The sequence below is a fragment of the Gallus gallus genome, chromosome 1 (genome assembly GCF_016699485.2).
Source record: "Gallus gallus isolate bGalGal1 chromosome 1, bGalGal1.mat.broiler.GRCg7b, whole genome shotgun sequence".
Classification (NCBI taxonomy): Eukaryota; Metazoa; Chordata; class Aves; order Galliformes; family Phasianidae; genus Gallus; species Gallus gallus.
Window position 1 is genome coordinate 78534232 of NC_052532.1, and position 27178 is coordinate 78561409.

Sequence of the window (27178 nt, forward strand, 5' to 3'; positions counted from 1 at the left end):
ACAGCATGTGTCACAAATGTATCAGAGAGACCAGATGACACCATTCCCCTAGAAAGGGCCTTGCAGGTTTTCCACAGCATCCTTCTTCGCCCGGAAGATGCTATATGAGGTGACATCTAAGGAGATAGTGCTTGTAAGGGAATCTGCACTCAGAGCTCAAGTCCTAAGCACCTCGACGGCCTGGACGTGAGCCCTGTCCTCGCGTCTCCAGCGTTTGTGGCTGAGGCTGGGTGCTAGATAGACGACAAAAGCACTTCCCGCACCCCTCCTCCTGTGTGCGGGGTGACGGGGTGCCCGGTGCCAGGTTCCCAACCCCGCCCCCACCTCCACCCTGCAGCTTTGTTCTGGTCTCGCAGCGCTGAAGACACTCGCCTACTGCTCTCCAGGAGGACGGAGCGGCTGTAATGGGAACGGACAGGTAGGGGGAGCAGTGGTGCAGGGCTGGTGGCGCAGCAGCACTTCCTTCCTAACAGGACTTGGGGTCCCGGTGCTGCTTCCTGCTGTGGGCACCTCCCTGCTCCCGCGGGGGTAGGGGTGCCTGGGGACACGGCATCCTGGGGGCAGCTGCACCTTGCCTGCCCTCCTCCACCGGCAGTGAAGGTGCAGCGATGCAGCTGGCTTCTGCTGGAGGTTGTGAGCAAGAAACGCCAGAAGCTGCCCAACAGCGTGAAGCTCTCCGTTCCGGTAAGCGCAGTGTCGGTGCTCCCCGGCAGGTGGTGCAACCCCGCAGTGCTCCCAACCCACTTCACGCTTCCCCTGGGCCCCGCTCAGCACTTGAGCCCCTGTGTGTCCCCCTAGCTCCTGGCTGAAGCTGAGGCTTCCCAGGGTGGTGCTGCAGGGCTGGGGGCTGCCCTTGGGAACGACATACGTTCTCGCTCAGGTGGGGTGCAACACCCAGAGCCCAATCCCCTCCAGCCTGCTTCCCGGGGTGCAAAGAGGAGCGGGACAACTCTGCTGAGCAGGACTTTTTATTCTGCAGGGGTTTTTGCACATATGGTGGCAGCTTTGTGCTCAGTTTCTCTTCTTCCACATCTTCTTACAGGAGAAGCCGTAGGGAGGATGACGGCAACGACGGATGTTAATGAAGAGCAGCCTGCAGAGGAAAAAAGAAAGGATGTGGGGAGAGGGGTGCCCTCCGGCTGAGGAGGGGACCCCGTGCGTGGAGGTGAGATGGGGCTTAGCCCTGAAGTTTTCAAGGGTTCCCCTTGCGTGCGGGTCAAACTGGGGTGCCCTCCGGCTGAGGAGAGGACCCCGTGCGTGGAGGTGAGATGGGGCTTAGCCCTGAAGTTTTCAAGGGTTCCCCTTGCGTGCGGGTCAAACTGGGGTGCCCTCCGGCTGAGGAGAGGAACCCCGTGCGTGGAGGTGAGATGGGGCTTAGCCCTGAAGTTTTCAAGGGTTCCCCTTGCGTGCGGGTCAAACTGGGGTGCCCTCCGGCTGAGGAGGGGACCCCGTGCGTGGAGGTGAGATGGGGCTTAGCCCTGAAGTTTTCAAGGGTTCCCCTTGCATGTGGGTGAAACTGGGGTGCCCTCCGGCTGAGGAGGGGACCCCGTGCAGTGCATGTGAGATGGGGCTTAGCCCTGAAGTTTTCAAGGGTTCCCCTTGCGTGCGGGTGGAACTGGGGTGCCCTCCGGCTGAGGAGGGGACCCCGTGCGTGGAAGTGAGATGGGGCTTAGCCCTGAAGTTTTCAAGGGTTCCCCTTGCATGTGGGTGAAACTGGGGTGCCCTCCGGCTGAGGAGGGGACCCCGTGCGTGGAGGTGAGATGGGGCTTAGCCCTGAAGTTTTCAAGGGTTCCCCTTGCTTTGCAAGGTAGAACTGGGGTGCCCTCCGGCTGAGGAGAGGACCCCGTGCGTGGAGGTGAGATGGGGCTTAGCCCTGAAGTTTTCAAGGGTTCCCCTTGCATGTGGGTGAAACTGGGGTGCCCTCCGGCTGAGGAGAGGGACCCCGTGCGTGCCAAGTGAGATGGGGCTTAGCCCTGAAGTTTTCAAGGGTTCCCCTTGCATGTGGGTGAAACTGGGGTGCCCTCCGGCTGAGGAGGGGACCCCGTGCGTGCCAGTGAGATGGGGCTTAGCCCTGAAGTTTTCAAGGGTTCCCCTTGCATGTGGGTGAAACTGGGGTGCCCTCCGGCTGAGGAGGGGACCCCGTGCGTGGAGGTGAGATGGGGCTTAGCCCTGAAGTTTTCTAAGGGTTCCCCTTGCTTTGCAAGTAGAACTGGGGTGCCCTCCGGCTGAGGAGAGGGACCCCGTGCGTGGAGGTGAGATGGGGCTTAGCCCTGAAGTTTTCAAGGGTTCCCCTTGCATGTGGGTGAAACTGGGGTGCCCTCCGGCTGAGGAGAGGACCCCGTGCGTGGAGGTGAGATGGGGCTTAGCCCTGAAGTTTTCAAGGGTTCCCCTTGCGTGCGGGTCAAACTGGGGTGCCCTCCGGCTGAGGAGAGGACCCCGTGCGTGCCAGTGAGATGGGGCTTAGCCCTGAAGTTTTCAAGGGTTCCCCTTGTTTGCAAGTAGAACTGGGGTGCCCTCCGGCTGAGGAGGGGACCCCGTGCGTGGAGGTGAGATGGGGCTTAGCCCTGAAGTTTTCAAGGGTTCCCCTTGCGTGCGGGTCAAACTGGGGTGCCCTCCGGCTGAGGAGGGGACCCCGTGCGTGGAAGTGAGATGGGGCTTAGCCCTGAAGTTTTCAAGGGTTCCCCTTGCATGTGGGTGAAACTGGGGTGCCCTCCGGCTGAGGAGGGGACCCCGTGCGTGGCAGGTGAGATGGGGCTTAGCCCTGAAGTTTTCAAGGGTTCCCCTTGCATGTGGGTGAAACTGGGGTGCCCTCCGGCTGAGGAGAGGACCCCGTGCGTGGAGGTGAGATGGGGCTTAGCCCTGAAGTTTTCAAGGGTTCCCCTTGCGTGCGGGTGGAAACTGGGGTGCCCTCCGGCTGAGGAGGGGACCCCGTGCGTGGAAGTGAGATGGGGCTTAGCCCTGAAGTTTTCAAGGGTTCCCCTTGCATGTGGGTGAAACTGGGGTGCCCTCCGGCTGAGGAGAGGACCCCGTGCGTGGAGGTGAGATGGGGCTTAGCCCTGAAGTTTTCGAGGGTTCCCCTTGCGTGCGGGTGGAAATGGGGTGCCCTCCAGCTGAGGAGAGGACCCCGTGCGTGGAGGTGAGATGGGGCTTAGCCCTGAAGTTTTCAAGGGTTCCCCTTGCGTGCGGGTGGAACTGGGGTGCCCTCCGGCTGAGGAGGGGACCCCGTGCGTGGGGTAGAAGCCCCTGGTGAAGGGGTTTCTCCCCTGAGTGTGTGTGTGAGTGTGTGTGTGTACCTGTTTCTTGTTGCAATTTCAGGTCCACTGTCTGCTCCATAGCCAAGGTGGCCTTGCTGTTCTTTAGGGTCTGACCCTGCTCTCGTCTTCATGCCCGTCTTCTGTCTGACGGCCATGTGCAGGTATCCGAGGCTGAGCTTCTGGCTGGTGTTGCGCTTTTTCTCAGGGATCTCCTCCTTCGCAGGGTCTCTCAGTTCCATTTTCTCATATCTAGGTCAAAAGAAGTATAAGCCCAAGTTGTTTTCTGGCAACTTGTGCGGTTCTGCTTGTTTCTTTCAGCCCGCCCCTCCCCTATTTATTTTCTTTCGGCTGTCAGTTACTCCTTTGCCAATACTGGCCAAATTATCTGACACGCTCCACTTACAGGTTCAGCTGCCTCCAGCTCTTCTCCCCGACTTGCTTTCCCGTGCTGTGGAGGAAGGGCACGTCTCCGCAGCTGACATCTCCCTTGGGCCTGCGCTTGCACCGAGCCGCTGCCAGAACGGGAACTGCAGGCGTCTGTTGAACAACAAAGCAAACGCCCAAGCATTTCGGGTGTGATGTCCCCAGCATTCCAAGGAGAGATTACGCAGCAGCAGCCCAAACGTCTGGAATGGCTTCTTTCTAGGAGAGAAGCAAAGCCTTGGCGGAGCCAGAGCAGGAGCTTCTTTCCTGAAGGGAAGAGAACCTCCAGCCATCGCTATCCATCTCCTCCCCGGCCAAAGGCCAAAGGCCAAAAGCCAAAGGCCAAATCCCAAATCCCATATCCCAAATCCCCAATCCCAAATCCCAAATCCCAAATCCCCGCCTCCATTGCTAACATCAGAGCACAGCAAGCCGTACGTGTGCAGAAGCATCCCAGATTCCTATGGCTCTGTAGCGGTGCGCTAAAGAGGGCCTCGGTCCTACAGCCTCACGGCAGGAACTTGGCAAACAAGGAGCTTCTCACGGGACTGCTCACTTGCATCCACTGCCATCGCATCCACAGCCCGCAGCCCGCAGCCGTCGGGTGAAGCCCTCAAGAGTACAACGGAGGTCGAGTGCTGAAAGCACGGGAGAGTTCCCGCAGCAACTGCTGCTAACAGCAGACGCTCCCAGCAACTCCAAGGAAGCCCTGAGAGCCCCGAGCCGTGCCCCAGGACCGCTTCCTCTCTCGATTCACCGCCACCGCCACGGGAAAAGCAGACGGGAAAAGGGCACCGACGAAAGCTGCCGATCGCGTTCACGACGGAGGCACTGCCGGCACTCGGGAGGACGGGAGAGCCCGGGGCTACTCGGCTCGAAGCGCTTCCCGCCCGCCCCGTTTCCCCACCTGGCAGCGCGGCGGCGGGTCGGCTCCGGGTGCGCTTTCCGGCCCTTCCGGCAGGCGGCGCCACAGCAGTGAACCGCTGGCTTCACTCCGGCATCGGGCACCGCGTCGCCAACGCGGGCGGCGCCGCGGGAAGAGGCCGCCAGCGGTACGCGAGTACGCGCCGACTGGACGCAGGCGTGCTTAGCGGCGTCGCGGAAAGAAAGCCGGTAGCAACGGCACGCGTTCTAACGGGCGGCGTACCTCCTAGCGAGCCGTCCGTCGGAGATCGCCGGCAAGCGAGCCGCCTCACGGGAGCGAGCGTGGTCGAGTTAGCGGCGCTCCTCCCCGTGCCAAAGGGAGCTGCTTTGCTCTGAGTCCGCATTTGCGAGGACGACGAGGACGACGAGGACGACGAGGACGACGAGGAAGGGGCCGGCCGGAGGACGCTCGCGCGTTCACGCGTCTCCAGGGCGCGCGCAGAGCCGTGCGTCACTGCCACCGCACAGCGCCCGCCCGAGCCGCGCGTCGCCGCGGCAACGGCTTCTCCCCTCCTCCTCGCGGCTCCTCCTCTGCCTCTGCCTCTGCCTCTGCCTCTGCCTCTGCCTCTGCCTCTGCCTCTGCCTCTGCCTCTGCCTCTGCCTCTGATTGTTTATTCTATGGAAACAAACAATAAATAAACAAACTTCTTGTTTATTCTATGGAAAAGTTCTTTTCACATGTCTAATTTATTCCTCATCTTTGGGGTGCTGATTCATTAGAGAACATTACTGGGGGTCTGACCACAGCAACTCAAAGACCCAAGTCCTGCATAGAGCACATCCTACTCTGTTGTTTTAAATCAGGGGCCGCAAGCACACGGCTTGCAAGGGGGATCTCTTCCCTGACTCTAAGGAGCAGGGAGAGAAAGCAAAGAGCTTGGAGAAAGCATCTAGGGATGATAGGGATGAAAGGAAAAGTACCCCAGCATCTGGCAACATCAGCCTCAGTCAGGGCTGCAGCTGCGTAGGTGCCATGTGAAAAAAAAAAAAAAAAAAAAAAAAGGATTGGCTTGGCTTCCTTCTGCTCTTCAAAGGCTGCTTCCCAATCACATCGTATACTCTCTGCAGAGGGCAAATTGCTTCCCCATGGGGAGACTCGTTGGCTCAGAACCCCTGCAGCACACCCCTGGCGGGCTGGCTCAACTCCGCAGCCTGCAAGGAGTGCTCTGCCTGCCCTAGTGAGAAGGGAATCGTAGAATCATAGAACCACCAAGGTTGGAAAAGACCCAACGGATCACACAGTCCAACCAGTCACCCATCACCAATAGTTCTGTACTATAGTAATAGTAGTTAAACCACGTCCCCCAACACAACGTCCAAACGTGCCGCGAACACCTCCGGGGTCGGTGACTCCACCAGCTCCCTGGGCAGCCCATTCCAGTGCCTGACCACCCTTTCAGAGAAGCGGTATTTCCTAACGCCCAGCCTGAACCTCCCCTGGCGCAGCTTGAAGCCATTCCCTCTAGTCCTATCACTAGTCACCCGAGAGAAGAGGCCGACCCCCAGCTCGGTACAAGCTCCCTTCAGGTAGTTCTAGAGAGCAATAAGGTCTCCCCTGAGCCTCCTCCAGGCTAAACAATCCCAGCTCCCTCAGCCGCTCCTCGTGAGGCCTGCGCTCCAGACCCCGCACCAGCTTTGTTGCCCTCCTCTGGACACGCTCCAGGGCCTCGATGTCTTTCTTGCAGTGAGGGGCCCAAAACTGGACACAGTACTCGAGGTGCGGCCTCACCGGTGCTGAGTACAGGGGGACATTTACTTCCCTGCTCCTGCTGGCAACACTACTTCTGATGCAAGCCAGGATGCCGTTGGCCTTCTTGGCCACCTGGGCACACTGCTGGCTCGTGTTCAGTCTCGCGTCAATCAACACCCCCAGGTCCATTTCCTCTACACAGCCTTCCAGCCACTCTGCCCCTAGCCTGGAGCGTTGCCTTGGGGTTGTTGTGGCCCAAGTGCAGGACCCGGCATTTGGTCTTGCTGAAGCTCATCCCACTGGCTTCAGCCCAGCTATCCAGCCTGTCCAGATCCCTCTGTAGGGCCTCGCAACACTCAGGCAGACGGACACTTCCAGCCAACTGGGTGTCATCTGCAAACTTACTGCGGGTGCGTTCAACGACCTCATCCAGGTCATCAGTAAAGATCTCGAAGAGGACAGGCCCCAGCAGCGACCCCTGGGGAACACCACCCGTGACCGGTCGCCATCTGGATTTAACTCCATTCACCACCACGCTGTGGGCCCGGCCCTCCAGCCAGCTCCTTACCCAGCCAAGAGCGTACCTGTCCAAGCCACAGGCTGCCAGCTTCTGCAGGAGAATACCGTGGGAGACAGCGTTAAAGGCTTTGCTGAAGTCTAGGTAGACTACCTCAACAGCCTTTCCCTCATCCACCAGACGGGTCACTAGGTCATACAAGGAGATCGGGTTGGTCAAGCAGGACCTGCCCTTCGTGAACCCACGCTGGCTGGGCCTGACCCCCTGATTGTCCCGCACGTGCCGTGTGATCTCCCTCGAGACAATCTGCTCCATAAAGGTGAGGTGGTGAAAAGAGTCACCTCCACACCACGGTTCCTTACTGAATTTGACGCAAGGGACTTGTCTAGTTTTCTAAATATTTGGCAGAGAAGCTGCAAAATATCAGTGTGAAACAATCAATTGATTTCCACGACCGTCGAGTTTCAACCGCCCTGCTATGTGCAGGGTCGCCAACCACGAGACCGGGCTGCCCAGAGCCACATCCAGCCTGGCCTTGAATGCCTCCAGGGATGGGGCATCCACAACCTCCTTGGGCAACCCGTTCCAGTGTGTCACCACCCTCTGGGTAAAAAACTTCTCCCTAACATCCAACTTAAACCTCCCCTGTCCCCGTTTAAAACCATTCCCCCTTGTCCCATCGCTATCCACCCTCTTAAACAGCCGTTCCCTTTCCTGTTTATACGCTGCCTTCAAGCACCACTGGAAGGTCCTGGAGGGTGCAGAGGAGGGGCGGGAAGAGAGATTAAAGGGACAAGAGAAAGAGAGAAGCTGTGCTGCTCTTTCCCCACCAAGGCAGGGATCCCTGCCCGGTAAGGAGCACCCCTTCACCTCTCGGTGAAAAATACCCAGGCTAGCATTTACGTTGCTCGCGCTTGTATCAAATACCAGCACGGCCACAGCTACAGCACTGATCAACGGCGACCCCAGATCTGTTCTATCGGCTGCTCCGATAAGTCATTTATTTGTCACGGTTTGTGAAAGCGTGCCAGTGAAAGTCCTGCCTCGGGAGGACTCTGGCAGGCAAATGCCAAAGCGACGAACGCGGCAACTACCGCGTTCACGGGACAGCAAACCTCCACGTCTGTGTGTGCTTTGTGACGGCATCGCAGAGTCACAGTCACCCCGTGAGCTCACAGTGGGCCGGGTGCCTACCCATAGCCAGCGGGCCCAGCCCGCATTGAGTCTTGCTGGCGACTCTCGAGGTGTGAACGTCTTCCTGTGGGAGCACGAGACACTGAGACCTTGCCAGTGCGTGAGACGTCAGAGTCCTGCGAGAGGATTGCCAGTGGCTAAGGATCCTACTCGAGGAACACCAGGCGTCACAGCTCCTGCCAGTGGCACCCGAGGTGTCCGTCACTGGTGGGACGCACGAGAGAGAGGCGCTGAGGCCCGCAGGCTGCCGACCGCTCTGCGAGAGGCAGCCTCCAGCGCACCCATCCTCGGAGCCTCACAGCGCCAGGGCGGCCGCAGCCATGAGCCGGGAGGCGGCTGCCAGCAGCAGCAGGAGGCGGGAGACGTGGACGTGGCCGGCGGAGGCCCACGAGGAGCCGTGCCCCATCTGCCTCGGCCCGATGGCCGACGCCGTGCGCGCTCTCCCCTGCAGGCACATCTTCTGCAGGGAATGCATCCAGCTCTGGACCGCCAACGCGTCCAGCTGCCCCCTGTGCCGCCAGTTCATCGGCACCCTGCTGCGCCTCGGCTGGCGCCCCTCGGGTCGCGCCCCGACCCGCCGGCCCCGGGGAAGGCTGCAGCGCACCAGGGAGCGGCGGGAGAGCAGATCTGCGCGTCGGTCCCGCAGCGCCCCACCAGGCCGCGTGCAGCGCAGCCCCTCCAGGCCCCCCCGCCCGCTGGTGCGCAGCTCCTCCTGGCACGGGGAGCCCAACCAGCGCAGCCGCTTCGAGGCACCGCCGCCGGACGACGAGGACGGGGAATGGCTGAGGCGGGTGGCACAGGAGCGGCAGGCGGGCGCCGGAGACCGCGCGCGGCAGCCCGACGGGCCCCGCTTGTGAGCGGGCGGCCCGACCTCAGCCGGGAACGGCAGCGGGGACGGACGGACGGAAAGCGCGGAGCGCAGGCTGAGGGGGAGAGGCTGAGGCGCTGCGCGGCTCGTGTGCCTCAGCTCTCGCGGAGCATCGCTTCCCTGCACTGCGCTGGGCTGCCGGTACCACGGAGCCGTCCTCTGCACAGAGCCCAGCGAGCAGCGGCGGAGCGCTGGAAGAACAGAACATCTGGAGCATCTGGAAGAACGCTGGAGCATCTCCGCTACGAGGAGAGGGCTGCGATGGCGCTCCTGCCACTGAAGACCGAGAAGAGGACGCGCGAGGGAGGAGGGACTGCATGCTAATGGGCTCTCGGGAATGTCATGAAGATGCATGCGAATTCCTGCGTCCAACTGTGGACTATGTGTTAGTTCAGCCTATATCCGTAGCACGCTTGTTCCTGACGGTGTGCAAGTTAGGAGGAGCTATCCCCCTGCACCCAGCGTCTGCGCAGCCTTGATTAAACCTACCTGATTTTGTATCTACTTGGTGGTTATAGAGTTTGATTCCGCACGTCGCCACAGAGAGGGTGTTGGGGGGGGGGAGGTGATCTGGGCACTGTCAGTAATCTTGGGTGCACCCTGAGACGGGTGGTAGAGCAGTTGTGGCGTCTCTTTCTTTCTGGAAGGTCAACGATAAATTCGGGCTGAGATGTACAGCAGGCACAGGAGAGGTGGAGCTGCTAGGCCGGGAGAGCCGTCCTGTTCCCCAGCAGCCACCCACTTGAGGCAGTCGCGGCGCTGGGCAGGGGACACAAGGCAGTGCCAAGGCTTTTTTCTCGGGAACAAAGAGCTGCGCGCAGGGCCAGGGCTCCAGCAGCGCTTGCTTCTCTGCACCGTGGCTACACCGGCACAAGCACCAGCATGGAGATGAGGACCAAAGTCCCTTTGCACTTCCCGTGATCGAAGGTTGAGGTACGGAATGAGTTCTTTGCCTCGGTCTTCACTGGCAGCCAGGATTCTTGGATTTCTCACGTCCCTGAACCCTGCACCCCTCAACCTCTAGGTGGAGACTGGGGGAGTAAGTCCCCCCCACCTCCACTACTGTAAGGGCAGAGCAAGTCTGAGACTGCCTCACGAGACCAAAAGCGTACTATGGGGCCGGATGGCGTGCATCCCAGCGTTCTGAAGGAGCTGGCTGAGGTGGGTGCCGAGCCGCTCTCTGTCATATCTGAAAAGTCGTGGCTGTCAGGTGAGATCCCAGGCGACTGGAAGAAGGGTCACGTCACTCCCACGTATGAGAAGGGGAACAAGGAGGACCCCGGGGAACTACAGGCCGGTGAGTGTCACCTCTGTGCCTGACGATGGATCAGATCCTCCTGGCTGACATGCTAGATCACTTGAGGAATGAGCGTGTGATCCGAGAGAGCCAGCACGGCCTCGCCAGGGGAAGGTCATGCCCACCTCATCTGGTGGCCTTCTGTGATGGTGGTCGCCCCCCACATCCTCATCTCCAAACGGGAGAGATGTGGATTTGACGGGTGGACCACCCGGCGGATAAGGGATGGGTTGAAAGGCCGCAGACAGAGGGTGGTGATGGATGGTTCTGTGTCCGGGCGGAGGCCGGTAAGGAGCGGTGTCCCCCAGGGGACTGTCTTGGGACCGGTGCCCTTTGACTTCCTTGTCAATGACATGGACGTTGGAATTGAGTGCACCCTCAGCGAGTTTGCTGATGACACCAGGCTGAGTGGTGCGGTTGAGGCAATGGAAGGAAGGGATGCCATTCAGAGGGACCTCATCAGACTCGAAAGGTGGGCGCGGGTGAACCTAATGAGTTTGAATACAGCAAAGTGCAAGGTTTTGCACTTGGGCCAGAGGCATTGCGGACATGTATAGGGACGGGGAGGAGCAGCCCTTGAGAGTTGCCCTGCAGAGAAGGGCCTGGGGGTCCTGGTGGATGAAAAGCAGAACGTGAGCCAGCAGCGTGCTCTTGCAGCTCGGAAAGCAAGTGGTATCCTGGTCTCCTGGGGAGTCAACTGTTTACAAGGGTAGATAACGGCAGGCCAAGTGGAATCGGTTTGAAATGGAAGGAGGGAAGATTTAGGTTGGCTATCAGGGAGAAGTTCTTTACCGAGAGGGTGCTGAGGTGCTGGAACAGGCTGCCCAGAGAGCTTGTGGATGCTCCGTCCCTGGGGGTGTTCAGGGCCGGGCTGGATGGGGCCCTGGGCAGCCTGGTCTAGTATTAGATCTGGAGGTTGGAGGCCCTGCCTGCGGCAGGGGAGCTGGGGCGTGGTGATCCTTGAGGGTCCTTGCAAGCCAAGCCATTCTGTGATTCTGTGATGATCCCATGAGCTACTCGTGTGCCCTTCCCACCTCTTGCACACCTCAGTCTGTACGCTGGAGAGGCAGTGAGAAACAGTGAAGGACTCGACGCCGTGCAAACACTGCTCAGCCTCAACTGAAACACTGCTGTGTTATCCGCGTTGGCCTGGCCACAGATCTAAAGCACTGCACCACACGAGCTGCTACGAAGACCATGGACTCCCTCCCAGCTGATCCCAGTGCACTCCATCACCTCCGGCTCTTCCACCACTCACTGCAGGAGTGCAGGAGGAAGAAGGGAGGAATAGGTGGGTTTTGTTTGCTTTAGCTTCTGTGCTCCCTGCCTGTATGTACAGAGAGGGTTTGGCAGATTCTTGCCGGCGCTCTCCGTTGTGCTGTAGTGGTTCTGTCACCACAGCTAAATAGAGCATTCCTCTCATGTGAGCAGTCTCCAGAGAACGAGCCAGAGACATGCGACTGTTAAGCAAGCGTGCTGTCTCAGCGATGCAGGAAGTCTTGGCATGGCTGTCCGGGAAGCTGAGTGGTCAGAAGAGTGGTCAGAAGCACAGCACGCAGCAGAAGCGCTAGCGATGGTGGTGCCGTGATGTCTGTGTGTGGAGCAGAGGCCTGGCCAGCACTATGTTGACGCTGGCCTCGCACAGGCTTTTTCTTGAAACAGCTGCACCGAGCCATTCCCCAGAAGCTACTCTGTGAAACTGGGATCTGTGAGAGGGGTTGCAAAGCACCCAAGACCATCAGCGGGACAGGAGATGAGATGTAGCCAGTAGGCCGAGGGAGCTTCTTGTCCCCTTCTGCTCCTCTTGTGTCAGACCTCACCTACTGCACTGTTTTCAGCCCTGGGACCCCAGCACGAGGAAAGATGTGAAACTGTTTGAAGGGAGTCCAGAGAAGGCCAAGAAGGTGGTCAGATGGCTGGAGCACCTCTGCTGTGCAGAAAGTCGGAGAGAGCTGGGGTTATTTAGCTTAGAGAAGGGAAGGCTCCGGCCTTCTCACTGTGGCCTTCCAGGAGCTACCGGAAAGATGCAGAGGGACTCGTTATCGGAGTGTAGCGACAGGACAGGGAGGGGCAATTTTTATGTTTATGTCTATGTTTATTTGTTTTCTTGCAAGGAAGAGAAGGTAGGTTTTGATTAGACGTTGTGAAGCAATGTTTCACTCTCAGGCAGTGAGGCAGTGGCACAGGCTGCCCAGAGAAGATGTGGGTGCCCCGTCCCTGGAGGTGTCCAAGGCCCGGTCGGATGGGGCCCTGGGCAGCCTGACGTGGTGGGCGGCAGAGCTGCCCATGGCAGTGGGGTTGGAAGTGGGTGGGCTTTGAGGTCCCTTCCCACTGAAGCCGTGCTGTGATTCTGTGAATACTTGCGTTTGAACCGGGCTTGATATACTGAACGCACCTTCAGCTTTGTTCACTTGAGTCAGCCGTTAGTAGCAGCCAGCAGGCAGCAGCCAGCAGGCAGCAGCCAGCAGGCAGCAGCCAGCAGCCAGCAGCAGCAACCTGGCACTGTACGTGTTGTGAGAACAGTGCAGACTTGATCGGTTCAGAAGCGTTGCAGTCAGAGTTTGAAATTGGTCTTCCCAGAGTAAGGGGAAATGCTCGCTAAGGCTACCATCTAGTGGTAGTAAGAGGCAAAGAGGCCCCCTCCAGAGCCAGCTGTGAAGCGAAAGGCAATCCCGTCAGGAAGCCGCTCATCAACTCCTCCCTTTTCAAACAAAGGATGTCAGCGAGAAGGACCGGGATCTGCACTCATCCAGCCCGGCACGTCCCAGCTCTGTGGGGTGAGGTGAGGCCACACGAAGGAAATCCTTGGTCCTGCACATTGGCCGTAAGAGCCCCAGGCAACGCTACAGGCAGGGTGGGTTTGGGGCAGGCTTGGGGCAGAGTGGCTGGAAGACCGCGGAGAGGAAACAGACCTGGGGGTGTTGGTCGATGCTCAGCTGAGGTGGCCGAGAGGGCCAGTGGCATCCCGGCTTGTATCAGGAGTGGCAGTGCCAGCAGGAGCAGGGAAGTGATCATCCATCCCTCTGCACTGAGCTCTGGTGAGGCTGCACCTGGAGTGCTGTGCTCGGTTTTGGGCCCCTCACGGCAGGAAAGACATGGAGGCCCTGGAGCGTGTCCAGAGAAGGGCAACGAAGCTGGTGAGGGGTCTGGAGCACAAGTCTTATGAGGAGACTCGTAAGCTCAGGAAGCTGGGATTCTTCAGCCTGGAGGAGGCTCAGGGGAGACCATATCGTGCTCTGCACCTACCTGAAGGGAGGTTGTGGTGAGCTGGGGGTTGGCCTCTTCTGCCATGTCACTAGCAGTAGGACTAGAGGGAACGGCCTCAAGCCGTACCCGGGGAGATTCAGGTTGGACGTTAGGAAACGCTTCTTCTTTGAGAGGGTGGTCCGGTGCTGGAATGAGCTGCCCAGGGAGGTGGTGGAGTCATCATCCCTGGAGGCGTTCAAGAAACGTTTAGACGTTGTACTGAAGAACGTGGTTTAGTGGGAAATGCTGGTGAGAGGTCAGTTTGCAGTGAATCACGTTGCACGCGACAGGAGCTGATTTAGCCCCCGGTGGCATTTTCTTCTTTCCTTCCCCTCATATGGAGCAAGGCCACGAACGGAGAGAACAGGGTAAAAGAAATCACGACAGAAGTAACACTTTCTCTCTGCAGTCATGCCAGTAGAAAGTTAAGAGGGCTGAGAACAAGTCCCTGGAAGCCAGGAAACTTGAAACACAGTTGGAACACTGCAAAAAATGCCTGTCTCAGCCATTCCCTACAGACAAAATGTGCCATGCTGTGCTCAGAGTAGAAGAAATTTCACGTCCCCGTTGCTCCTTGTGGCAGGCCAGGCCAGCGTTGCACGCTGCTGCGGCAACGTCTGCGTGCCAGAGTTTGTTTGTCGAGCCTTACAGAGAAGAGGCCTCAACTACAAGATGGACCGCAAGAAGCCTGTCATGAGATCGGCTGTCTTGAAGACGGGAGTGAATATCTGCTGTTTCCCGTGTCCCTAGCACGTAGGAGTCAAGTGTGCAGAAAGGCCAGCGGCTACATGTGTACTTTGTGTGCTTTTGGTCCTGTGTGCTTTTGGTCTGGCTTAATAGGCACCTACTCCCTGAAGCTGTGAGCAGATGCCTAGTGGGATTGTCAGAGATGTGTATATCTAGCTGCTGCAGAAATCACCGCAGTGAGAAACTGGAGGCACACACCTCTTTCAGAAAGAAAAAGCAGGCAGTGAGAAGCTGACGGTGCTTGGTTCACTCCATTGTTTTACAAAAAAGGATGAAGAGAGGAGGCAGTTGCCCATTCTGGACATTCCCACTGCAATATTTTAAAAGGCTTGCATGACTTTTGGAGGAGTATCACTTTGGAATTAATCTGAGGTGAAAGTGCTCCAGCATCGCGTTGGCAGAAGAGAGAGCTCCAAACCTGGCTCAGGTGTACTGAAGGCTCACTAAGGCAGATTGTGTTCTCAATCTTAGATGGTAAAACTCTTTTGGACGAGGAAGACCTGTGCAAAAAAATGCTTCTTTGCACCTTTGACGGAAGTTCTAAGTGACAGTGCAACACGATACGCTTCGTGGACTGAAACGAGTGATGCCTTTGCAGAGGACATGTTGGGTAACGCTGTGCACAGGTATCCTGGCTCTGGCCATGGAGCACTGCTTGCACAGCTTCATGGATAGAGATTTCCTACCGGTGTACCACCACAGAAAACTTTCTTGAACGTGAGCGTTTTCAAACACTGGAAGAGGCTTCCTAGCAAGGTGGCTGGTGCCCGGTGTCTGTCACTCTCCAAGCTTGTCAACGCACTTAATAATATACTTTCACTTTTGTTAGCCCAGTAGGTGCCTCCCAACTCCCTTCCCTTCCCTTCCCTTCCCTTCCCTTCCCTTCCCTTCCCTTCCCTTCCCTTCCCTTCCCTTCCCTTCCCTTCCCTTCCCTTCCCTTCCCTTCCCTTCCCTTCCCTTCCCTTCCCTTCCCTTCCCTTCCCTTCCCTTCCCTTCCCTTCCCTTCCCCCCTATACCACTCTACTCCACTCCACCCTACTCTACTCTACTCTTGGAAAGAAAGACTGTAGCAGAGCAGAGATCTATGGGAGACAGCATGTGTCACAAATGTATCAGAGAGACCAGATGACACCATTCCCCTAGAAAGGGCCTTGCAGGTTTTCCACAGCATCCTTCTTCGCCCGGAAGATGCTATATGAGGTGACATCTAAGGAGATAGTGCTTGTAAGGGAATCTGCACTCAGAGCTCAAGTCCTAAGCACCTCGACGGCCTGGACGTGAGCCCTGTCCTCGCGTCTCCAGCGTTTGTGGCTGAGGCTGGGTGCTAGATAGACGACAAAAGCACTTCTCGCACCCCTCCTCCTGTGTGCGGGGTGACGGGGTGCCCGATGCCAGGTTCCCAACCCCGCCCCCACCTCCACCCTGCAGCTTTGTTCTGGTCTCGCAGCGCTGAAGACACTCGCCTACTGCTCTCCAGGAGGACGGAGCGGCTGTAATGGGAACGGACAGGTAGGGGGAGCAGTGGTGCAGGGCTGGTGGCGCAGCAGCACTTCCTTCCTAACAGGACTTGGGGTCCCGGTGCTGCTTCCTGCTGTGGGCACCTCCCTGCTCCCGCGGGGGTAGGGGTGCCTGGGGACACGGCATCCTGGGGGCAGCTGCACCTTGCCTGCCCTCCTCCACCGGCAGTGAAGGTGCAGCGATGCAGCTGGCTTCTGCTGGAGGTTGTGAGCAAGAAACGCCAGAAGCTGCCCAACAGCGTGAAGCTCTCCGTTCCGGTAAGCGCAGTGTCGGTGCTCCCCGGCAGGTGGTGCAACCCCGCAGTGCTCCCAACCCACTTCACGCTTCCCCTGGGCCCCGCTCAGCACTTGAGCCCCTGTGTGTCCCCTAGCTCCTGGCTGAAGCTGAGGCTTCCCAGGGTGGTGCTGCAGGGCTGGGGGCTGCCCTTGGGAACGACATACGTTCTCGCTCAGGTGGGGTGCAACACCCAGAGCCCAATCCCCTCCAGCCTGCTTCCCGGGGTGCAAAGAGGAGCGGGACAACTCTGCTGAGCAGGACTTTTTATTCTGCAGGGGTTTTTGCACATATGGTGGCAGCTTTGTGCTCAGTTTCTCTTCTTCCACATCTTCTTACAGGAGAAGCCGTAGGGAGGATGACGGCAACGACGGATGTTAATGAAGAGCAGCCTGCAGAGGAAAAAAGAAAGGATGTGGGGAGAGGGGTGCCCTCCGGCTGAGGAGGGGACCCCGTGCGTGGAGGTGAGATGGGGCTTAGCCCTGAAGTTTTCAAGGGTTCCCCTTGCGTGCGGGTCAAACTGGGGTGCCCTCCGGCTGAGGAGAGGACCCCGTGCGTGGAAGTGAGATGGGGCTTAGCCCTGAAGTTTTCAAGGGTTCCCCTTGCATGTGGGTGAAACTGGGGTGCCCTCCGGCTGAGGAGGGGACCCCGTGCGTGCCAGTGAGATGGGGCTTAGCCCTGAAGTTTTCAAGGGTTCCCCTTGCATGTGGGTGAAACTGGGGTGCCCTCCGGCTGAGGAGAGGACCCCGTGCGTGGAGGTGAGATGGGGCTTAGCCCTGAAGTTTTCAAGGGTTCCCCTTGCGTGCGGGTGGAACTGGGGTGCCCTCCGGCTGAGGAGGGGACCCCGTGCGTGGAAGTGAGATGGGGCTTAGCCCTGAAGTTTTCAAGGGTTCCCCTTGCATGTGGGTGAAACTGGGGTGCCCTCCGGCTGAGGAGAGGACCCCGTGCGTGGAGGTGAGATGGGGCTTAGCCCTGAAGTTTTCGAGGGTTCCCCTTGCGTGCGGGTGGAAATGGGGTGCCCTCCAGCTGAGGAGAGGACCCCGTGCGTGGAGGTGAGATGGGGCTTAGCCCTGAAGTTTTCAAGGGTTCCCCTTGCGTGCGGGTGGAACTGGGGTGCCCTCCGGCTGAGGAGGGGACCCCGTGCGTGGGGTAGAAGCCCCTGGTGAAGGGGTTTCTCCCCTGAGTGTGTGTGTGAGTGTGTGTGTGTACCTGTTTCTTGTTGCAATTTCAGGTCCACTGTCTGCTCCATAGCCAAGGTGGCCTTGCTGTTCTTTAGGGTCTGACCCTGCTCTCGTCTTCATGCCCGTCTTCTGTCTGACGGCCATGTGCAGGTATCCGAGGCTGAGCTTCTGGCTGGTGTTGCGCTTTTTCTCAGGGATCTCCTCCTTCGCAGGGTCTCTCCGTTCCATTTTCTCATATCTAGGTCAAAAGAAGTATAAGCCCAAGTTGTTTTCTGGCAACTTGTGCGGTTCTGCTTGTTTCTTTCAGCCCGCCCCTCCCCTATTTATTTTCTTTCGGCTGTCAGTTACTCCTTTGCCAATACTGGCCAAATTATCTGACACGCTCCACTTACAGGTTCAGCTGCCTCCAGCTCTTCTCCCCGACTTGCTTTCCCGTGCTGTGGAGGAAGGGCACGTCTCCGCAGCTGACATCTCCCTTGGGCCTGCGCTTGCACCGAGCCGCTGCCAGAACGGGAACTGCAGGCGTCTGTTGAACAACAAAGCAAACGCCCAAGCATTTCGGGTGTGATGTCCCCAGCATTCCAAGGAGAGATTACGCAGCAGCAGCCCAAACGTCTGGAATGGCTTCTTTCTAGGAGAGAAGCAAAGCCTTGGCGGAGCCAGAGCAGGAGCTTCTTTCCTGAAGGGAAGAGAACCTCCAGCCATCGCTATCCATCTCCTCCCCGGCCAAAGGCCAAAGGCCAAAAGCCAAAGGCCAAATCCCAAATCCCATATCCCAAATCCCCAATCCCAAATCCCAAATCCCAAATCCCCGCCTCCATTGCTAACATCAGAGCACAGCAAGCCGTACGTGTGCAGAAGCATCCCAGATTCCTATGGCTCTGTAGCGGTGCGCTAAAGAGGGCCTCGGTCCTACAGCCTCACGGCAGGAACTTGGCAAACAAGGAGCTTCTCACGGGACTGCTCACTTGCATCCACTGCCATCGCATCCACAGCCCGCAGCCCGCAGCCGTCGGGTGAAGCCCTCAAGAGTACAACGGAGGTCGAGTGCTGAAAGCACGGGAGAGTTCCCGCAGCAACTGCTGCTAACAGCAGACGCTCCCAGCAACTCCAAGGAAGCCCTGAGAGCCCCGAGCCGTGCCCCAGGACCGCTTCCTCTCTCGATTCACCGCCACCGCCACGGGAAAAGCAGACGGGAAAAGGGCACCGACGAAAGCTGCCGATCGCGTTCACGACGGAGGCACTGCCGGCACTCGGGAGGACGGGAGAGCCCGGGGCTACTCGGCTCGAAGCGCTTCCCGCCCGCCCCGTTTCCCCACCTGGCAGCGCGGCGGCGGGTCGGCTCCGGGTGCGCTTTCCGGCCCTTCCGGCAGGCGGCGCCACAGCAGTGAACCGCTGGCTTCACTCCGGCATCGGGCACCGCGTCGCCAACGCGGGCGGCGCCGCGGGAAGAGGCCGCCAGCGGTACGCGAGTACGCGCCGACTGGACGCAGGCGTGCTTAGCGGCGTCGCGGAAAGAAAGCCGGTAGCAACGGCACGCGTTCTAACGGGCGGCGTACCTCCTAGCGAGCCGTCCGTCGGAGATCGCCGGCAAGCGAGCCGCCTCACGGGAGCGAGCGTGGTCGAGTTAGCGGCGCTCCTCCCCGTGCCAAAGGGAGCTGCTTTGCTCTGAGTCCGCATTTGCGAGGACGACGAGGACGACGAGGACGACGAGGAAGGGGCCGGCCGGAGGACGCTCGCGCGTTCACGCGTCTCCAGGGCGCGCGCAGAGCCGTGCGTCACTGCCACCGCACAGCGCCCGCCCGAGCCGCGCGTCGCCGCGGCAACGGCTTCTCCCCTCCTCCTCGCGGCTCCTCCTCTGCCTCTGCCTCTGCCTCTGCCTCTGCCTCTGCCTCTGCCTCTGCCTCTGCCTCTGATTGTTTATTCTATGGAAACAAACAATAAATAAACAAACTTCTTGTTTATTCTATGGAAAAGTTCTTTTCACATGTCTAATTTATTCCTCATCTTTGGGGTGCTGATTCATTAGAGAACATTACTGGGGGTCTGACCACAGCAACTCAAAGACCCAAGTCCTGCATAGAGCACATCCTACTCTGTTGTTTTAAATCAGGGGCCGCAAGCACACGGCTTGCAAGGGGGATCTCTTCCCTGACTCTAAGGAGCAGGGAGAGAAAGCAAAGAGCTTGGAGAAAGCATCTAGGGATGATAGGGATGAAAGGAAAAGTACCCCAGCATCTGGCAACATCAGCCTCAGTCAGGGCTGCAGCTGCGTAGGTGCCATGTGAAAAAAAAAAAAAAAAAAAAAAAAGGATTGGCTTGGCTTCCTTCTGCTCTTCAAAGGCTGCTTCCCAATCACATTGTATACTCTCTGCAGAGGGCAAATTGCTTCCCCATTGGGAGACTCGTTGGCTCAGAATCCCTGCAGCACACCCCTGGCGGGCTGGCTCAACTCCGCAGCCTGCAAGGAGTGCTCTGCCTGCCCTAGTGAGAAGGGAATCGTAGAATCATAGAACCACCAAGGTTGGAAAAGACCCAACGGATCACACAGTCCAACCAGTCACCCATCACCAACAGTTCTCCTTAAACCACGTCCCCCAACACAACGTCCAAACGTGCCGCGAACACCTCTGGGGTCGGTGACTCCACCAGCTCCCTGGGCAGCCCATTCCAGTGCCTGACCACCCTTTCAGAGAAGCGGTATTTCCTAACGCCCAGCCTGAACCTCCCCTGGCGCAGCTTGAAGCCATTCCCTCTAGTCCTATCACTAGTCACCCGAGAGAAGAGGCCGACCCCCAGCTCGGTACAAGCTCCCTTCAGGTAGTTCTAGAGAGCAATAAGGTCTCCCCTGAGCCTCCTCCAGGCTAAACAATCCCAGCTCCCTCAGCCGCTCCTCGTGAGGCCTGCGCTCCAGACCCCGCACCAGCTTTGTTGCCCTCCTCTGGACACGCTCCAGGGCCTCGATGTCTTTCTTGCAGTGAGGGGCCCAAAACTGGACACAGTACTCGAGGTGCGGCCTCACCGGTGCTGAGTACAGGGGGACATTTACTTCCCTGCTCCTGCTGGCAACACTACTTCTGATGCAAGCCAGGATGCCGTTGGCCTTCTTGGCCACCTGGGCACACTGCTGGCTCGTGTTCAGTCTCGCGTCAATCAACACCCCCAGGTCCATTTCCTCTACACAGCCTTCCAGCCACTCTGCCCCTAGCCTGGAGCGTTGCCTTGGGGTTGTTGTGGCCCAAGTGCAGGACCCGGCATTTGGTCTTGCTGAAGCTCATCCCACTGGCTTCAGCCCAGCTATCCAGCCTGTCCAGATCCCTCTGTAGGGCCTCGCAACACTCAGGCAGACGGACACTTCCAGCCAACTGGGTGTCATCTGCAAACTTACTGCGGGTGCGTTCAACGACCTCATCCAGGTCATCAGTAAAGATCTCGGAAGAGGACAGGCCCCAGCAGCGACCCCTGGGGAACACCACCCGTGACCGGTCGCCATCTGGATTTAACTCCATTCACCACCACGCTGTGGGCCCGGCCCTCCAGCCAGCTCCTTACCCAGCCAAGAGCGTACCTGTCCAAGCCACAGGCTGCCAGCTTCTGCAGGAGAATACCGTGGGAGACAGCGTTAAAGGCTTTGCTGAAGTCTAGGTAGACTACCTCAACAGCCTTTCCCTCATCCACCAGACGGGTCACTAGGTCATACAAGGAGATCGGGTTGGTCAAGCAGGACCTGCCCTTCGTGAACCCACGCTGGCTGGGCCTGACCCCCTGATTGTCCCGCACGTGCCGTGTGATCTCCCTCGAGACAATCTGCTCCATAAAGGTGAGGTGGTGAAAAGAGTCACCTCCACACCACGGTTCCTTACTGAATTTGACGCAAGGGACTTGTCTAGTTTTCTAAATATTTGGCAGAGAAGCTGCAAAATATCAGTGTGAAACAATCAATTGATTTCCACGACCGTCGAGTTTCAACCGCCCTGCTATGTGCAGGGTCGCCAACCACGAGACCGGGCTGCCCAGAGCCACATCCAGCCTGGCCTTGAATGCCTCCAGGGATGGGGCATCCACAACCTCCTTGGGCAACCCGTTCCAGTGTGTCACCACCCTCTGGGTAAAAAACTTCTCCCTAACATCCAACTTAAACCTCCCCTGTCCCCGTTTAAAACCATTCCCCCTTGTCCCATCGCTATCCACCCTCTTAAACAGCCGTTCCCTTTCCTGTTTATACGCTGCCTTCAAGCACCACTGGAAGGTCCTGGAGGGTGCAGAGGAGGGGCGGGAAGAGAGATTAAAGGGACAAGAGAAAGAGAGAAGCTGTGCTGCTCTTTCCCCACCAAGGCAGGGATCCCTGCCCGGTAAGGAGCACCCCTTCACCTCTCGGTGAAAAATACCCAGGCTAGCATTTACGTTGCTCGCGCTTGTATCAAATACCAGCACGGCCACAGCTACAGCACTGATCAACGGCGACCCCAGATCTGTTCTATCGGCTGCTCCGATAAGTCATTTATTTGTCACGGTTTGTGAAAGCGTGCCAGTGAAAGTCCTGCCTCGGGAGGACTCTGGCAGGCAAATGCCAAAGCGACGAACGCGGCAACTACCGCGTTCACGGGACAGCAAACCTCCACGTCTGTGTGTGCTTTGTGACGGCATCGCAGAGTCACAGTCACCCCGTGAGCTCACAGTGGGCCGGGTGCCTACCCATAGCCAGCGGGCCCAGCCCGCATTGAGTCTTGCTGGCGACTCTCGAGGTGTGAACGTCTTCCTGTGGGAGCACGAGACACTGAGACCTTGCCAGTGCGTGAGACGTCAGAGTCCTGCGAGAGGATTGCCAGTGGCTAAGGATCCTACTCGAGGAACACCAGGCGTCACAGCTCCTGCCAGTGGCACCCGAGGTGTCCGTCACTGGTGGGACGCACGAGAGAGAGGCGCTGAGGCCCGCAGGCTGCCGACCGCTCTGCGAGAGGCAGCCTCCAGCGCACCCATCCTCGGAGCCTCACAGCGCCAGGGCGGCCGCAGCCATGAGCCGGGAGGCGGCTGCCAGCAGCAGCAGGAGGCGGGAGACGTGGACGTGGCCGGCGGAGGCCCACGAGGAGCCGTGCCCCATCTGCCTCGGCCCGATGGCCGACGCCGTGCGCGCTCTCCCCTGCAGGCACATCTTCTGCAGGGAATGCATCCAGCTCTGGACCGCCAACGCGTCCAGCTGCCCCCTGTGCCGCCAGTTCATCGGCACCCTGCTGCGCCTCGGCTGGCGCCCCTCGGGTCGCGCCCCGACCCGCCGGCCCCGGGGAAGGCTGCAGCGCACCAGGGAGCGGCGGGAGAGCAGATCTGCGCGTCGGTCCCGCAGCGCCCCACCAGGCCGCGTGCAGCGCAGCCCCTCCAGGCCCCCCCGCCCGCTGGTGCGCAGCTCCTCCTGGCACGGGGAGCCCAACCAGCGCAGCCGCTTCGAGGCACCGCCGCCGGACGACGAGGACGGGGAATGGCTGAGGCGGGTGGCACAGGAGCGGCAGGCGGGCGCCGGAGACCGCGCGCGGCAGCCCGACGGGCCCCGCTTGTGAGCGGGCGGCCCGACCTCAGCCGGGAACGGCAGCGGGGACGGACGGACGGAAAGCGCGGAGCGCAGGCTGAGGCGGGGGAGAGGCTGAGGCGCTGCGCGGCTCGTGTGCCTCAGCTCTCGCGGAGCATCGCTTCCCTGCACTGCGCTGGGCTGCCGGTACCACGGAGCCGTCCTCTGCACAGAGCCCAGCGAGCAGCGGCGGAGCGCTGGAAGAACAGAACATCTGGAGCATCTGGAAGAACGCTGGAGCATCTCCGCTACGAGGAGAGGGCTGCGATGGCGCTCCTGCCACTGAAGACCGAGAAGAGGACGCGCGAGGGAGGAGGGACTGCATGCTAATGGGCTCTCGGGAATGTCATGAAGATGCATGCGAATTCCTGCGTCCAACTGTGGACTATGTGTTAGTTCAGCCTATATCCGTAGCACGCTTGTTCCTGACGGTGTGCAAGTTAGGAGGAGCTATCCCCCTGCACCCAGCGTCTGCGCAGCCTTGATTAAACCTACCTGATTTTGTATCTACTTGGTGGTTATAGAGTTTGATTCCGCACGTCGCCACAGAGAGGGTGTTGGGGGGGGGAGGTGATCTGGGCACTGTCAGTAATCTTGGGTGCACCCTGAGACGGGTGGTAGAGCAGTTGTGGCGTCTCTTTCTTTCTGGAAGGTCAACGATAAATTCGGGCTGAGATGTACAGCAGGCACAGGAGAGGTGGAGCTGCTAGGCCGGGAGAGCCGTCCTGTTCCCCAGCAGCCACCCACTTGAGGCAGTCGCGGCGCTGGGCAGGGGACACAAGGCAGTGCCAAGGCTTTTTTCTCGGGAACAAAGAGCTGCGCGCAGGGCCAGGGCTCCAGCAGCGCTTGCTTCTCTGCACCGTGGCTACACCGGCACAAGCACCAGCATGGAGATGAGGACCAAAGTCCCTTTGCACTTCCCGTGATCGAAGGTTGAGGTACGGAATGAGTTCTTTGCCTCGGTCTTCACTGGCAGCCAGGATTCTTGGATTTCTCACGTCCCTGAACCCTGCACCCCTCAACCTCTAGGTGGAGACTGGGGGAGTAAGTCCCCCCCACCTCCACTACTGTAAGGGCAGAGCAAGTCTGAGACTGCCTCACGAGACCAAAAGCGTACTATGGGGCCGGATGGCGTGCATCCCAGCGTTCTGAAGGAGCTGGCTGAGGTGGGTGCCGAGCCGCTCTCTGTCATATCTGAAAAGTCGTGGCTGTCAGGTGAGATCCCAGGCGACTGGAAGAAGGGTCACGTCACTCCCACGTATGAGAAGGGGAACAAGGAGGACCCCGGGGAACTACAGGCCGGTGAGTGTCACCTCTGTGCCTGACGATGGATCAGATCCTCCTGGCTGACATGCTAGATCACTTGAGGAATGAGCGTGTGATCCGAGAGAGCCAGCACGGCCTCGCCAGGGGAAGGTCATGCCCACCTCATCTGGTGGCCTTCTGTGATGGTGGTCGCCCCCCACATCCTCATCTCCAAACGGGAGAGATGTGGATTTGACGGGTGGACCACCCGGCGGATAAGGGATGGGTTGAAAGGCCGCAGACAGAGGGTGGTGATGGATGGTTCTGTGTCCGGGCGGAGGCCGGTAAGGAGCGGTGTCCCCCAGGGGACTGTCTTGGGACCGGTGCCCTTTGACTTCCTTGTCAATGACATGGACGTTGGAATTGAGTGCACCCTCAGCGAGTTTGCTGATGACACCAGGCTGAGTGGTGCGGTTGAGGCAATGGAAGGAAGGGATGCCATTCAGAGGGACCTCATCAGACTCGAAAGGTGGGCGCGGGTGAACCTAATGAGTTTGAATACAGCAAAGTGCAAGGTTTTGCACTTGGGCCAGAGGCATTGCGGACATGTATAGGGACGGGGAGGAGCAGCCCTTGAGAGTTGCCCTGCAGAGAAGGGCCTGGGGGTCCTGGTGGATGAAAAGCAGAACGTGAGCCAGCAGCGTGCTCTTGCAGCTCGGAAAGCAAGTGGTATCCTGGTCTCCTGGGGAGTCAACTGTTTACAAGGGTAGATAACGGCAGGCCAAGTGGAATCGGTTTGAAATGGAAGGAGGGAAGATTTAGGTTGGCTATCAGGGAGAAGTTCTTTACCGAGAGGGTGCTGAGGTGCTGGAACAGGCTGCCCAGAGAGCTTGTGGATGCTCCGTCCCTGGGGGTGTTCAGGGCCGGGCTGGATGGGGCCCTGGGCAGCCTGGTCTAGTATTAGATCTGGAGGTTGGAGGCCCTGCCTGCGGCAGGGGAGCTGGGGCGTGGTGATCCTTGAGGGTCCTTGCAAGCCAAGCCATTCTGTGATTCTGTGATGATCCCATGAGCTACTCGTGTGCCCTTCCCACCTCTTGCACACCTCAGTCTGTACGCTGGAGAGGCAGTGAGAAACAGTGAAGGACTCGACGCCGTGCAAACACTGCTCAGCCTCAACTGAAACACTGCTGTGTTATCCGCGTTGGCCTGGCCACAGATCTAAAGCACTGCACCACACGAGCTGCTACGAAGACCATGGACTCCCTCCCAGCTGATCCCAGTGCACTCCATCACCTCCGGCTCTTCCACCACTCACTGCAGGAGTGCAGGAGGAAGAAGGGAGGAATAGGTGGGTTTTGTTTGCTTTAGCTTCTGTGCTCCCTGCCTGTATGTACAGAGAGGGTTTGGCAGATTCTTGCCGGCGCTCTCCGTTGTGCTGTAGTGGTTCTGTCACCACAGCTAAATAGAGCATTCCTCTCATGTGAGCAGTCTCCAGAGAACGAGCCAGAGACATGCGACTGTTAAGCAAGCGTGCTGTCTCAGCGATGCAGGAAGTCTTGGCATGGCTGTCCGGGAAGCTGAGTGGTCAGAAGAGTGGTCAGAAGCACAGCACGCAGCAGAAGCGCTAGCGATGGTGGTGCCGTGATGTCTGTGTGTGGAGCAGAGGCCTGGCCAGCACTATGTTGACGCTGGCCTCGCACAGGCTTTTTCTTGAAACAGCTGCACCGAGCCATTCCCCAGAAGCTACTCTGTGAAACTGGGATCTGTGAGAGGGGTTGCAAAGCACCCAAGACCATCAGCGGGACAGGAGATGAGATGTAGCCAGTAGGCCGAGGGAGCTTCTTGTCCCCTTCTGCTCCTCTTGTGTCAGACCTCACCTACTGCACTGTTTTCAGCCCTGGGACCCCAGCACGAGGAAAGATGTGAAACTGTTTGAAGGGAGTCCAGAGAAGGCCAAGAAGGTGGTCAGATGGCTGGAGCACCTCTGCTGTGCAGAAAGTCGGAGAGAGCTGGGGTTATTTAGCTTAGAGAAGGGAAGGCTCCGGCCTTCTCACTGTGGCCTTCCAGGAGCTACCGGAAAGATGCAGAGGGACTCGTTATCGGAGTGTAGCGACAGGACAGGGAGGGGCAATTTTTATGTTTATGTCTATGTTTATTTGTTTTCTTGCAAGGAAGAGAAGGTAGGTTTTGATTAGACGTTGTGAAGCAATGTTTCACTCTCAGGCAGTGAGGCAGTGGCACAGGCTGCCCAGAGAAGATGTGGGTGCCCCGTCCCTGGAGGTGTCCAAGGCCCGGTCGGATGGGGCCCTGGGCAGCCTGACGTGGTGGGCGGCAGAGCTGCCCATGGCAGTGGGGTTGGAAGTGGGTGGGCTTTGAGGTCCCTTCCCACTGAAGCCGTGCTGTGATTCTGTGAATACTTGCGTTTGAACCGGGCTTGATATACTGAACGCACCTTCAGCTTTGTTCACTTGAGTCAGCCGTTAGTAGCAGCCAGCAGGCAGCAGCCAGCAGGCAGCAGCCAGCAGGCAGCAGCCAGCAGCCAGCAGCCAGCAGCAGCAACCTGGCACTGTACGTGTTGTGAGAACAGTGCAGACTTGATCGGTTCAGAAGCGTTGCAGTCAGAGTTTGAAATTGGTCTTCCCAGAGTAAGGGGAAATGCTCGCTAAGGCTACCATCTAGTGGTAGTAAGAGGCAAAGAGGCCCCCTCCAGAGCCAGCTGTGAAGCGAAAGGCAATCCCGTCAGGAAGCCTCTCATCAACTCCTCCCTTTTCAAACAAAGGATGTCAGCGAGAAGGACCGGGATCTGCACTCATCCAGCCCGGCACGTCCCAGCTCTGTGGGGTGAGGTGAGGCCACACGAAGGAAATCCTTGGTCCTGCACATTGGCCGTAAGAGCCCCAGGCAACGCTACAGGCAGGGTGGGTTTGGGGCAGGCTTGGGGCAGAGTGGCTGGAAGACCGCGGAGAGGAAACAGACCTGGGGGTGTTGGTCGATGCTCAGCTGAGGTGGCCGAGAGGGCCAGTGGCATCCCGGCTTGTATCAGGAGTGGCAGTGCCAGCAGGAGCAGGGAAGTGATCATCCCTCTGCACTGAGCTCTGGTGAGGCTGCACCTGGAGTGCTGTGCTCGGTTTTGGGCCCCTCACGGCAGGAAAGACATGGAGGCCCTGGAGCGTGTCCAGAGAAGGGCAACGAAGCTGGTGAGGGGTCTGGAGCACAAGTCTTATGAGGAGACTCGTAAGCT

The 27178-nt window shown here is 58.8% G+C and overlaps 2 long non-coding RNA genes across 4 annotated transcripts; both read left to right on the top strand.

The window, feature by feature from the left end:
- Positions 1-443: 443 nt before the first annotated feature.
- On the top strand, positions 444-5473 carry LOC107055486. 2 transcript variants are annotated; one of them, XR_005842609.2, is made up of 4 exons: positions 444-684; positions 1043-1165; positions 3316-3415; positions 3660-5473. It is a non-coding gene; the product is annotated as an uncharacterized LOC107055486 (long non-coding RNA). The 2 variants fall into 2 exon arrangements; XR_005842608.2 differs by lacking the exon at positions 3316-3415.
- A 10221-nt stretch (positions 5474-15694) lies between these two features.
- LOC112530226 lies at positions 15695-17667 on the top strand. Of its 2 annotated transcripts, XR_005842582.2 has the most exons (4): positions 15695-15935; positions 16293-16415; positions 17183-17282; positions 17527-17667. It is a non-coding gene; the product is annotated as an uncharacterized LOC112530226 (long non-coding RNA). The 2 variants fall into 2 exon arrangements; XR_003071719.3 differs by lacking the exon at positions 17183-17282 and having other exon boundaries at positions 17527-17664.
- The last annotated feature ends 9511 nt before the right edge of the window (positions 17668-27178 follow it).